This window comes from Pimephales promelas, chromosome 21 (assembly GCF_988280905.1).
Source record: "Pimephales promelas chromosome 21, fPimPro1.hap1.1, whole genome shotgun sequence".
In the NCBI taxonomy this organism is placed as follows: domain Eukaryota; kingdom Metazoa; phylum Chordata; class Actinopteri; order Cypriniformes; family Leuciscidae; genus Pimephales; species Pimephales promelas.
In genome coordinates this window covers 10,696,416-10,709,472 of record NC_142789.1, presented here as the reverse complement: position 1 = coordinate 10,709,472, position 13,057 = coordinate 10,696,416, and the positions used below count along the sequence as shown (strand labels likewise).

Sequence of the window (13,057 nt, the reverse complement as noted above, 5' to 3'; positions counted from 1 at the left end):
TGTACTACTTACCTTTAACAATATAGCTACCAAAGAGATTGTAAAATGCTTTAGTTCATCGGATCCTGCCTAATCATTCCCTGGTATTTTGTTTTCATACACTAGAGGGCGCTGTGAGCCACTGGATTCAGTAGCAGCGCTGATTCTCACAGCTCTCGCCGGGTGCAGTGGCGCGCGCCTGTAGTCCAAGCTACTGGGAGGTTGAGGCTGGTGGATTGCTTGAGCTCAGGGGTTCTGGACTGCAGTGGACTATGTCGATCGGGTGTCCGTGCTAAGTTCGGTATCGATATGGTGCTTCTGGGGGAGCCCGGGACCACCAGGTCGCCTAAGGAGGGGTGAACCGGCCCAGGTCGGAGACGAAGCAGGTCAAAGTCCCAGTGTCGATCAGTAGTGGGATCGTGCCTGTGAATAGACTCTGCAGTGCAGCCTGAGCGATACAGCGAGACTCGGTCTTTTGTGTGAACAGTTATTCTGTGGAATCTAATAAACAGCAGCAACAACAAATGAACACAAAATAAAGCCACTAATGGCCAAATAAAACTTTCCAATCCAGTCTTCATTTATCATAATAAAGTAAATTTTTTCTATATGGCTTCCCTGTTAGATACATTTACACCAATGCCTTATATTTTTGTAATGTCTCACAAATGTAATTTAGTTGTCCGTATTTTAAAAATAGCCTATAATACATATTTAATGATCAAATAGCTGAAAATCTATAGATAAAGCAAATGATTGATTTGTTAAGCTAAGATCACTTCTTTTTATTTTTAAAGTTACCAATTAGAATAGATTAAGAGAAATAGGCTAGTTGCTAAAAAAAAATACAAAAAAATAAAAACTCAGGCTAGGGCCTATATGTGGTTACACAGCTCAAGCCGATCTCACGACCAATCGTACGAATTCGAGGAAAGATTGAAAAGTGGGTAATTCGTAAGAATTCTTACGACCTCACTCGTACGAATTAGTATGATTTTGCTAAATCGTACATATTTTACGAATTGGCCAATTCGTATAAATTCGTACGAATGACCTGACCCTTACCCCGCCCCTAAACCTAACCATCATGTGGGTTTAGACAAATCGTACGAATTCGTATGAGTGAGGTTGTACGAATTAGTACGAATTAGCCACTTTTTAATCATTCGTCGAATTCGTACGAATTGGTCGTGAGATAGCGTAGGACAGCTATAATTTAAATGCGTTGTGCAAAAATAATTTAGCAATTAAAAAATGCATAAATAAGACAATGTACTACTTATCTTTAACAATATAGCTACCAAAGAGATTGTAAAATGCTTTAGTTCATCGGATCCTGCCTAATCATTCCCTGGTATTTTGTTTTCATACACTAGAGGGCGCTGTGAGCCACTGGATTCAGGAGCAGCGCTGATTCTCACAGCTCTCGCCAGGTGCAGTGGCGCGTGCCTGTAGTCCAAGCTACTGGGAGGCTGAGGCTGGAGGATCTCTTGAGCTCAGGGGTTCTGTACTGCAGTGGACTATGTCGATTGGGTGTCCGCGCTAAGTTCGGTATCGATATGGTGTTCCTGGGGGAGCCCGGGACCACCAGGTCGCCTAAGGAGGGGTGAACCGGCCCAGGTCGGAGACGAAGCAGGTCAAAATCCCCGTGGCGATCAGTAGTGGGATCGTGCCTGTGAATAGACACTGCAGTGCTGCCTGAGCGATACAGTGAGACCCATTCTTTTGTCTGAACAGTTATTCTGTGAAATCTAATAAATAACAGCAACAACAAATTAACATAAAATAAAGCCCTTAATGGCCAAATAAAACTGTCCAATCCAGTCTTCATTTATTATAATAAAGTACATTTTTTCTATATGGCTTCCCTGTTAGATACATTTACACCAATGCCTTATATTTTTTAATGTATCACAAATGTAGTTTAGATGTCCGTATTTTACAAATAGCCTATTAAAGATATTTAATGATCAAACTGCTGAAAATCTATATATAAAGCAAACGATTGATTTGTTAAACTAAGATCACTTTATTTAATTTTTAAAGTTACCAATTAGAATAGATTAAGATAAATATGCTAGTGGATAAAAAATAAAAAAAACTCAGGCTAGGGCCTACATGTGGTTAGATAGCTATAATTTAAATGTATTGTGCAAAAATAATTTAGCAATTAAAAAATGCATAAATAAGACAATGTACTACTTACCTTTAACAATATAGCTACCAAAGAGATTGTAAAATGCTTTAGTTCATCGGATCCTGCCTAATCATTCCCTGGTATTTTGTTTTCATACACTAGAGGGCGCTGTGAGCCACTGGATTCAGTAGCAGCGCTGATTCTCACAGCTCTCGCCGGGTGCAGTGGCGCGCGCCTGTAGTCCAAGCTACTGGGAGGCTGAGGCTGGTGGATTGCTTGAGCTCAGGGGTTCTGGACTGCAGTGGACTATGTCGATCGGGTGTCCGTGCTAAGTTCGGTATCGATATGGTGCTTCTGGGGGAGCCCGGGACCACCAGGTCGCCTAAGGAGGGGTGAACCGGCCCAGGTCGGAGACGAAGCAGGTCAAAGTCCCCGTGTTGATCAGTAGTGGGATCGCGCCTGTGAATAGACTCTGCAGTGCAGCCTGAGCGATACAGCGAGACTCGGTCTTTTGTGTGAACAGTTATTCTGTGGAATCTAATAAACAGCAGCAACAACAAATGAACACAAAATAAAGCCACTAATGGCCAAATAAAACTTTCCAATCCAGTCTTCATTTATCATAATAAAGTAAATTTTTTCTATATGGCTTCCCTGTTAGATACATTTACACCAATGCCTTATATTTTTGTAATGTCTCACAAATGTAATTTAGTTGTCCGTATTTTAAAAATAGCCTATAATACATATTTAATGATCAAATAGCTGAAAATCTATAGATAAAGCAAATGATTGATTTGTTAAGCTAAGATCACTTCTTTTTATTTTTAAAGTTACCAATTAGAATAGATTAAGAGAAATAGGCTAGTTGCTAAAAAAAAATACAAAAAAATAAAAACTCAGGCTAGGGCCTATATGTGGTTACACAGCTCAAGCCGATCTCACGACAAATCGTACGAATTCGAGGAATGATTAAAAAGTGGGTAATTCGTAAGAATTCTTACGACCTCACTCGTACGAATTAGTACGATTTTGCTAAATCGTACACATTTTACGAATTGGCCAATTCGTATAAATTCGTACGAATGACCTGACCCTTACCCCGCCCCTAAACCTAACCATCACGTGGGTTTAGACAAATCGTACGAATTCGTATGAGTGAGGTTGTACGAATTAGTACGAATTAGCCACTTTTTAATCATTCGTCGAATTCGTACGAATTGGTCGTGAGATAGCGTAGGACAGCTATAATTTAAATGCGTTGTGCAAAAATAATTTAGCAATTAAAAAATGCATAAATAAGACAATGTACTACTTATCTTTAACAATATAGCTACAAAAGAGATTGTAAAATGCTTTAGTTCATCGGATCCTGCCTAATCATTCCCTGGTATTTTGTTTTCATACACTAGAGGGCGCTGTGAGCCACTGGATTCAGGAGCAGCGCTGATTCTCACAGCTCTCGCCGGGTGCAGTGGCGCGTGCCTGTAGTCCAAGCTACTGGGAGGCTGAGGCTGGTGGATCTCTTGAGCTCAGGGGTTCTGGACTGCAGTGGACTATGTCGATTGGGTGTCCGCGCTAAGTTCGGTATCGATATGGTTTTCCTGGGGGAGCCCGGGACCACCAGGTCGCCTAAGGAGGGGTGAACCGGCCCAGGTCGGAGACGAAGCAGGTCAAAATCCCCGTGGCGATCAGTAGTGGGATCGTGCCTGTGAATAGACACTGCAGTGCTGCCTGAGCGATACAGTGAGACCCATTCTTTTGTGTGAACAGTTATTCTGTGAAATCTAATAAATAACAGCAACAACAAATGAACATAAAATAAAGCCCTTAATGGCCAAATAAAACTGTCCAATCCAGTCTTCATTTATTATAATAAAGTACATTTTTTCTATATGGCTTCCCTGTTAGATACATTTACACCAATGCCTTATATTTTTTAATGTATCACAAATGTAGTTTAGATGTCCGTATTTTACAAATAGCCTATTAAAGATATTTAATGATCAAACTGCTGAAAATCTATATATAAAGCAAACGATTGATTTGTTAAACTAAGATCACTTTATTTAATTTTTAAAGTTACCAATTAGAATAGATTAAGATAAATATGCTAGTGGATAAAAAAAAAAAAACTCAGGCTAGGGCCTACATGTGGTTAGATAGCTATAATTTAAATGTATTGTGCAAAAATAATTTAGCAATTAAAAAATGCATAAATAAGACAATGTACTACTTACCTTTAACAATATAGCTACCAAAGAGATTGTAAAATGCTTTAGTTCATCGGATCCTGCCTAATCATTCCCTGGTATTTTGTTTTCATACACTAGAGGGCGCTGTGAGCCACTGGATTCAGTAGCAGCACTGATTCTCACAGCTCTCGCCGGGTGCAGTGGCGTGCGCCTGTAGTCCAAGCTACTGGGAGGCTGAGGCTGGTGGATTGCTTGAGCTCAGGGGTTCTGGACTGCAGTGGACTATGTCGATCGGGTGTCCGTGCTAAGTTCGGTATCGATATGGTGCTTCTGGGGGAGCCCGGGACCACCAGGTCGCCTAAGGAGGGGTGAACCGGCCCAGGTCGGAGACGAAGCAGGTCAAAGTCCCCGTGTCGATCAGTAGTGGGATCGCGCCTGTGAATAGACTCTGCAGTGCAGCCTGAGCGATACAGCGAGACTCGGTCTTTTGTGTGAACAGTTATTCCGTGGAATCTAATAAACAGCAGCAACAACAAATGAACACAAAATAAAGCCACTAATGGCCAAATAAAACTTTCCAATCCAGTCTTCATTTATCATAATAAAGTAAATTTTTTCTATATGGCTTCCCTGTTAGATACATTTACACCAATGCCTTATATTTTTGTAATGTCTCACAAATGTAATTTAGTTGTCCGTATTTTAAAAATAGCCTATAATACATATTTAATGATCAAACAGCTGAAAATCTATAGATAAAGCAAATGATTGATTTGTTAAGGTAAGATCACTTCATTTTATTTTTAAAGTTACCAATTAGAATAGATTAAGAGAAATAGGCTAGTTGCTAAAAAAAAATACAAAAAAATAAAACTCAGGCTAGGGCCTATATGTGGTTAGACAGCTCAAGCCGATCTCACGACCAATCGTACGAATTCGAGGAATGATTAAAAAGTGGGTAATTCGTAAGAATTCTTACGACCTCACTCGTACGAATTAGTACGATTTTGCTAAATCGTACATATTTTACGAATTGGCCAATTCGTATGAATTCGTACGAATGACCTGACCCTTACCCCGCCCCTAAACCTAACCATCACGTGGGTTTAGACAAATCGTACGAATTCGTATGAGTGAGGTTGTACGAATTAGTACGAATTAGCCACTTTTTAATCATTCGTCGAATTCGTACGAATTGGCCGTGAGATAGCGCAGGACAGCTATAATTTAAATACGTTGTGCAAAAATAATTTAGCAATTAAAAAATGCATAAATAAGACAATGTACTACTTATCTTTAACAATATAGCTACCAAAGAGATTGTAAAATGCTTTAGTTCATCGGATCCTGCCTAATCATTCCCTGGTATTTTGTTTTCATACACTAGAGGGCGCTGTGAGCCACTGGATTCAGGAGCAGCGCTGATTCTCACAGCTCTCGCCAGGTGCAGTGGCGCGTGCCTGTAGTCCAAGCTACTGGGAGGCTGAGGCTGGTGGATCTCTTGAGCTCAGGGGTTCTGTACTGCAGTGGACTATGTCGATTGGGTGTCCGCGCTAAGTTCGGTATCGATATGGTGTTCCTGGGGGAGCCCGGGACCACCAGGTCGCCTAAGGAGGGGTGAACCGGCCCAGGTCGGAGACGAAGCAGGTCAAAATCCCCGTGGCGATCAGTAGTGGGATCGTGCCTGTGAATAGACACTGCAGTGTTGCCTGAGCGATACAGTGAGACCCATTCTTTTGTCTGAACAGTTATTCTGTGAAATCTAATAAATAACAGCAACAACAAATTAACATAAAATAAAGCCCTTAATGGCCAAATAAAACTGTCCAATCCAGTCTTCATTTATTATAATAAAGTACATTTTTTCTATATGGCTTCCCTGTTAGATACATTTACACCAATGCCTTATATTTTTTAATGTATCACAAATGTAGTTTAGATGTCCGTATTTTACAAATAGCCTATTAAAGATATTTAATGATCAAACTGCTGAAAATCTTTATATAAAGCAAACGATTGATTTGTTAAACTAAGATCACTTTATTTAATTTTTAAAGTTACCAATTAGAATAGATTAAGATAAATATGCTAGTGGATAAAAAAAAAAAAAACTCAGGCTAGGGCCTACATGTGGTTAGATAGCTATAATTTAAATGTATTGTGCAAAAATAATTTAGCAATTAAAAAATGCATAAATAAGACAATGTACTACTTACCTTTAACAATATAGCTACCAAAGAGATTGTAAAATGCTTTAGTTCATCGGATCCTGCCTAATCATTCCCTGGTATTTTGTTTTCATACACTAGAGGGCGCTGTGAGCCACTGGATTCAGTAGCAGCGCTGATTCTCACAGCTCTCGCCGGGTGCAGTGGCGCGCGCCTGTAGTCCAAGCTACTGGGAGGCTGAGGCTGGTGGATTGCTTGAGCTCAGGGGTTCTGGACTGCAGTGGACTATGTCGATCGGGTGTCCGTGCTAAGTTCGGTATCGATATGGTGCTTCTGGGGGAGCCCGGGACCACCAGGTCGCCTAAGGAGGGGTGAACCGGCCCAGGTCGGAGACGAAGCAGGTCAAAGTCCCCGTGTCGATCAGTAGTGGGATCGCGCCTGTGAATAGACTCTGCAGTGCAGCCTGAGCGATACAGCGAGACTCGGTCTTTTGTGTGAACAGTTATTCTGTGGAATCTAATAAACAGCAGCAACAACAAATGAACACAAAATAAAGCCACTAATGGCCAAATAAAACTTTCCAATCCAGTCTTCATTTATCATAATAAAGTAAATTTTTTCTATATGGCTTCCCTGTTAGATACATTTACACCAATGCCTTATATTTTTGTAATGTCTCACAAATGTAATTTAGTTGTCCGTATTTTAAAAATAGCCTATAATACATATTTAATGATCAAATAGCTGAAAATCTATAGATAAAGCAAATGATTGATTTGTTAAGCTAAGATCACTTCTTTTTATTTTTAAAGTTACCAATTAGAATAGATTAAGAGAAATAGGCTAGTTGCTAAAAAAAAATACAAAAAAATAAAAACTCAGGCTAGGGCCTATATGTGGTTACACAGCTCAAGCCGATCTCACGACCAATCGTACGAATTCGAGGAATGATTAAAAAGTGGGTAATTCGTAAGAATTCTTACGACCTCACTCGTACGAATTAGTACGATTTTGCTAAATCGTACATATTTTACGAATTGGCCAATTCGTATAAATTCGTACGAATGACCTGACCCTTACCCCGCCCCTAAACCTAACCATCACGTGGGTTTAGACAAATCGTACGAATTCGTATGAGTGAGGTTGTACGAATTAGTACGAATTAGCCACTTTTTAATCATTCGTCGAATTCATACGAATTGGTCGTGAGATAGCGTAGGACAGCTATAATTTAAATGCGTTGTGCAAAAATAATTTAGCAATTAAAAAATGCATAAATAAGACAATGTACTACTTACCTTTAACAATATAGCTACCAAAGAGATTGTAAAATGCTTTAGTTCATCGGATCCTGCCTAATCATTCCCTGGTATTTTGTTTTCATACACTAGAGGGCGCTGTGAGCCACTGGATTCAGTAGCAGCGCTGATTCTCGCAGCTCTCGCCGGGTGCAGTGGCGCGCGCCTGTAGTCCAAGCTACTGGGAGGCTGAGGCTGGTGGATTGCTTGAGCTCAGGGGTTCTGGACTGCAGTGGACTATGTCGATCGGGTGTCCGTGCTAAGTTCGGTATCGATATGGTGCTTCTGGGGGAGCCCGGGACCACCAGGTCGCCTAAGGAGGGGTGAACCGGCCCAGGTCGGAGACGAAGCAGGTCAAAGTCCCCGTGTCGATCAGTAGTGGGATCGCGCCTGTGAATAGACTCTGCAGTGCAGCCTGAGCGATACAGTGAGACCCATTCTTTTGTGTGAACAGTTATTCTGTGAAATCTAATAAATAACAGCAACAACAAATGAACATGAAATAAAGCCCTTAATGGCCAAATAAAACTGTCCAATCCAGTCTTCATTTATTATAATAAAGTACATTTTTTCTATATGGCTTCCCTGTTAGATACATTTACACCAATGCCTTATATTTTTTAATGTATCACAAATGTAGTTTAGATGTCCGTATTTTACAAATAGCCTATTAAAGATATTTAATGATCAAACTGCTGAAAATCTATATATAAAGCAAACGATTGATTTGTTAAACTAAGATCACTTTATTTAATTTTTAAAGTTACCAATTAGAATAGATTAAGATAAATATGCTAGTGGATAAAAAAAAAAAAAAACTCAGGCTAGGGCCTACATGTGGTTAGATAGCTATAATTTAAATGTATTGTGCAAAAATAATTTAGCAATTAAAAAATGCATAAATAAGACAATGTACTACTTACCTTTAACAATATAGCTACCAAAGAGATTGTAAAATGCTTTAGTTCATCGGATCCTGCCTAATCATTCCCTGGTATTTTGTTTTCATACACTAGAGGGCGCTGTGAGCCACTGGATTCAGTAGCAGCACTGATTCTCACAGCTCTCGCCGGGTGCAGTGGCGTGCGCCTGTAGTCCAAGCTACTGGGAGGCTGAGGCTGGTGGATTGCTTGAGCTCAGGGGTTCTGGACTGCAGTGGACTATGTCGATCGGGTGTCCGTGCTAAGTTCGGTATCGATATGGTGCTTCTGGGGGAGCCCGGGACCACCAGGTCGCCTAAGGAGGGGTGAACCGGCCCAGGTCGGAGACGAAGCAGGTCAAAGTCCCCGTGTCGATCAGTAGTGGGATCGCGCCTGTGAATAGACTCTGCAGTGCAGCCTGAGCGATACAGCGAGACTCGGTCTTTTGTGTGAACAGTTATTCTGTGGAATCTAATAAACAGCAGCAACAACAAATGAACACAAAATAAAGCCACTAATGGCCAAATAAAACTTTCCAATCCAGTCTTCATTTATCATAATAAAGTAAATTTTTTCTATATGGCTTCCCTGTTAGATACATTTACACCAATGCCTTATATTTTTGTAATGTCTCACAAATGTAATTTAGTTGTCCGTATTTTAAAAATAGCCTATAATACATATTTAATGATCAAACAGCTGAAAATCTATAGATAAAGCAAATGATTGATTTGTTAAGGTAAGATCACTTCATTTTATTTTTAAAGTTACCAATTAGAATAGATTAAGAGAAATAGGCTAGTTGCTAAAAAAAAATACAAAAAAATAAAACTCAGGCTAGGGCCTATATGTGGTTAGACAGCTCAAGCCGATCTCACGACCAATCGTACGAATTCGAGGAATGATTAAAAAGTGGGTAATTCGTAAGAATTCTTACGACCTCACTCGTACGAATTAGTACGATTTTGCTAAATCGTACATATTTTACGAATTGGCCAATTCGTATGAATTCGTACGAATGACCTGACCCTTACCCCGCCCCTAAACCTAACCATCACGTGGGTTTAGACAAATCGTACGAATTCGTATGAGTGAGGTTGTACGAATTAGTACGAATTAGCCACTTTTTAATCATTCGTCGAATTCGTACGAATTGGCCGTGAGATAGCGCAGGACAGCTATAATTTAAATACGTTGTGCAAAAATAATTTAGCAATTAAAAAATGCATAAATAAGACAATGTACTACTTATCTTTAACAATATAGCTACCAAAGAGATTGTAAAATGCTTTAGTTCATCGGATCCTGCCTAATCATTCCCTGGTATTTTGTTTTCATACACTAGAGGGCGCTGTGAGCCACTGGATTCAGGAGCAGCGCTGATTCTCACAGCTCTCGCCAGGTGCAGTGGCGCGTGCCTGTAGTCCAAGCTACTGGGAGGCTGAGGCTGGTGGATCTCTTGAGCTCAGGGGTTCTGTACTGCAGTGGACTATGTCGATTGGGTGTCCGCGCTAAGTTCGGTATCGATATGGTGTTCCTGGGGGAGCCCGGGACCACCAGGTCGCCTAAGGAGGGGTGAACCGGCCCAGGTCGGAGACGAAGCAGGTCAAAATCCCCGTGGCGATCAGTAGTGGGATCGTGCCTGTGAATAGACACTGCAGTGCTGCCTGAGCGATACAGTGAGACCCATTCTTTTGTCTGAACAGTTATTCTGTGAAATCTAATAAATAACAGCAACAACAAATTAACATAAAATAAAGCCCTTAATGGCCAAATAAAACTGTCCAATCCAGTCTTCATTTATTATAATAAAGTACATTTTTTCTATATGGCTTCCCTGTTAGATACATTTACACCAATGCCTTATATTTTTTAATGTATCACAAATGTAGTTTAGATGTCCGTATTTTACAAATAGCCTATTAAAGATATTTAATGATCAAACTGCTGAAAATCTATATATAAAGCAAACGATTGATTTGTTAAACTAAGATCACTTTATTTAATTTTTAAAGTTACCAATTAGAATAGATTAAGATAAATATGCTAGTGGATAAAAAAAAAAAAAACTCAGGCTAGGGCCTACATGTGGTTAGATAGCTATAATTTAAATGTATTGTGCAAAAATAATTTAGCAATTAAAAAATGCATAAATAAGACAATGTACTACTTACCTTTAACAATATAGCTACCAAAGAGATTGTAAAATGCTTTAGTTCATCGGATCCTGCCTAATCATTCCCTGGTATTTTGTTTTCATACACTAGAGGGCGCTGTGAGCCACTGGATTCAGTAGCAGCGCTGATTCTCACAGCTCTCGCCGGGTGCAGTGGCGCGCGCCTGTAGTCCAAGCTACTGGGAGGCTGAGGCTGGTGGATTGCTTGAGCTCAGGGGTTCTGGACTGCAGTGGACTATGTCGATCGGGTGTCCGTGCTAAGTTCGGTATCGATATGGTGCTTCTGGGGGAGCCCGGGACCACCAGGTCGCCTAAGGAGGGGTGAACCGGCCCAGGTCGGAGACGAAGCAGGTCAAAGTCCCCGTGTCGATCAGTAGTGGGATCGCGCCTGTGAATAGACTCTGCAGTGCAGTCTGAGCGATACAGTGAGACCCATTCTTTTGTGTGAACAGTTATTCTGTGAAATCTAATAAATAACAGCAACAACAAATGAACATAAAATAAAGCCCTTAATGGCCAAATAAAACTGTCCAATCCAGTCTTCATTTATTATAATAAAGTACATTTTTTCTATATGGCTTCCCTGTTAGATACATTTACACCAATGCCTTATATTTTTTAATGTATCACAAATGTAGTTTAGATGTCCGTATTTTACAAATAGCCTATTAAAGATATTTAATGATCAAACTGCTGAAAATCTATATATAAAGCAAACGATTGATTTGTTAAACTAAGATCACTTTATTTAATTTTTAAAGTTACCAATTAGAATAGATTAAGATAAATATGCTAGTGGATAAAAAAAAAAAAAAAAAACTCAGGCTAGGGCCTACATGTGGTTAGATAGCTATAATCTAAATGTATTGTGCAAAAATAATTTAGCAATTAAAAAATGCATAAATAAGACAATGTACTACTTACCTTTAACAATATAGCCACCAAAGAGATTGTAAAATGCTTTAGTTCATCGGATCCTGCCTAATCATTCCCTGGTATTTTGTTTTCATACACTAGAGGGCGCTGTGAGCCACTGGATTCAGTAGCAGCGCTGATTCTCACAGCTCTCGCCGGGTGCAGTGGTGCGCGCCTGTAGTCCAAGCTACTGGGAGGTTGAGGGTGGTGGATTGCTTGAGCTCAGGGGTTCTGGACTGCAGTGGACTATGTCGATCGGGTGTCCGTGCTAAGTTCGGTATCGATATGGTGCTTCTGGGGGAGCCCGGGACCACCAGGTCGCCTAAGGAGGGGTGAACCGGCCCAGGTCGGAGACGAAGCAGGTCAAAGTCCCCGTGTCGATCAGTAGTGGGATCGCGCCTGTGAATAGACTCTGCAGTGCAGCCTGAGCGATACAGCGAGACTCGGTCTTTTGTGTGAACAGTTATTCTGTGGAATCTAATAAACAGCAGCAACAACAAATGAACACAAAATAAAGCCACTAATGGCCAAATAAAACTTTCCAATCCAGTCTTCATTTATCATAATAAAGTAAATTTTTTCTATATGGCTTCCCTGTTAGATACATTTACACCAATGCCTTATATTTTTGTAATGTCTCACAAATGTAATTTAGTTGTCCGTATTTTAAAAATAGCCTATAATACATATTTAATGATCAAATAGCTGAAAATCTATAGATAAAGCAAATGATTGATTTGTTAAGCTAAGATCACTTCTTTTTATTTTTAAAGTTACCAATTAGAATAGATTAAGAGAAATAGGCTAGTTGCTAAAAAAAAATACAAAAAAATAAAAACTCAGGCTAGGGCCTATATGTGGTTACACAGCTCAAGCCGATCTCACGACCAATCGTACGAATTCGAGGAATGATTAAAAAGTGGGTAATTCGTAAGAATTCTTACGACCTCACTCGTACGAATTAGTACGATTTTGCTAAATCGTACATATTTTACGAATTGGCCAATTCGTATAAATTCGTACGAATTGGCCAATTCGTATAAATTCGTACGAATGACCTGACCCTTACCCCGCCCCTAAACCTAACCATCACGTGGGTTTAGACAAATCGTACGAATTCGTATGAGTGAGGTTGTACGAATTAGTACGAATTAGCCACTTTTTAATCATTCGTCGAATTCATACGAATTGGTCGTGAGATAGCGTAGGACAGCTATAATTTAAATGCGTTGTGCAAAAATAATTTAGCAATTAAAAAATGCATAAATA

General features: G+C 40.0%; 12 non-coding genes across 12 annotated transcripts; all 12 read left to right on the top strand.

The window, feature by feature from the left end:
- Positions 1-157: 157 nt before the first annotated feature.
- On the top strand, positions 158-456 carry LOC148970367 (signal recognition particle RNA). The gene has a single exon (XR_016148917.1).
- Positions 457-1,407: 951 nt separating this feature from the next.
- On the top strand, positions 1,408-1,706 carry LOC148970366 (signal recognition particle RNA). Its single transcript, XR_016148919.1, has one exon.
- A 624-nt stretch (positions 1,707-2,330) lies between these two features.
- Positions 2,331-2,629, top strand: LOC148970365 (signal recognition particle RNA). The gene has a single exon (XR_016148729.1).
- Positions 2,630-3,580: 951 nt separating this feature from the next.
- LOC148970364 (signal recognition particle RNA) lies at positions 3,581-3,879 on the top strand. Its single transcript, XR_016148991.1, has one exon.
- Positions 3,880-4,501: 622 nt separating this feature from the next.
- Positions 4,502-4,800, top strand: LOC148970363 (signal recognition particle RNA). The gene has a single exon (XR_016148908.1).
- Positions 4,801-5,750: 950 nt separating this feature from the next.
- LOC148970362 (signal recognition particle RNA) lies at positions 5,751-6,049 on the top strand. Its single transcript, XR_016148984.1, has one exon.
- Positions 6,050-6,672: 623 nt separating this feature from the next.
- LOC148970361 (signal recognition particle RNA) lies at positions 6,673-6,971 on the top strand. The gene has a single exon (XR_016149039.1).
- A 951-nt stretch (positions 6,972-7,922) lies between these two features.
- On the top strand, positions 7,923-8,221 carry LOC148970360 (signal recognition particle RNA). Its single transcript, XR_016148742.1, has one exon.
- A 624-nt stretch (positions 8,222-8,845) lies between these two features.
- LOC148970359 (signal recognition particle RNA) lies at positions 8,846-9,144 on the top strand. Its single transcript, XR_016148896.1, has one exon.
- Positions 9,145-10,094: 950 nt separating this feature from the next.
- Positions 10,095-10,393, top strand: LOC148970358 (signal recognition particle RNA). Its single transcript, XR_016148953.1, has one exon.
- A 623-nt stretch (positions 10,394-11,016) lies between these two features.
- On the top strand, positions 11,017-11,315 carry LOC148970357 (signal recognition particle RNA). The gene has a single exon (XR_016148816.1).
- A 627-nt stretch (positions 11,316-11,942) lies between these two features.
- LOC148970356 (signal recognition particle RNA) lies at positions 11,943-12,241 on the top strand. The gene has a single exon (XR_016148900.1).
- The last annotated feature ends 816 nt before the right edge of the window (positions 12,242-13,057 follow it).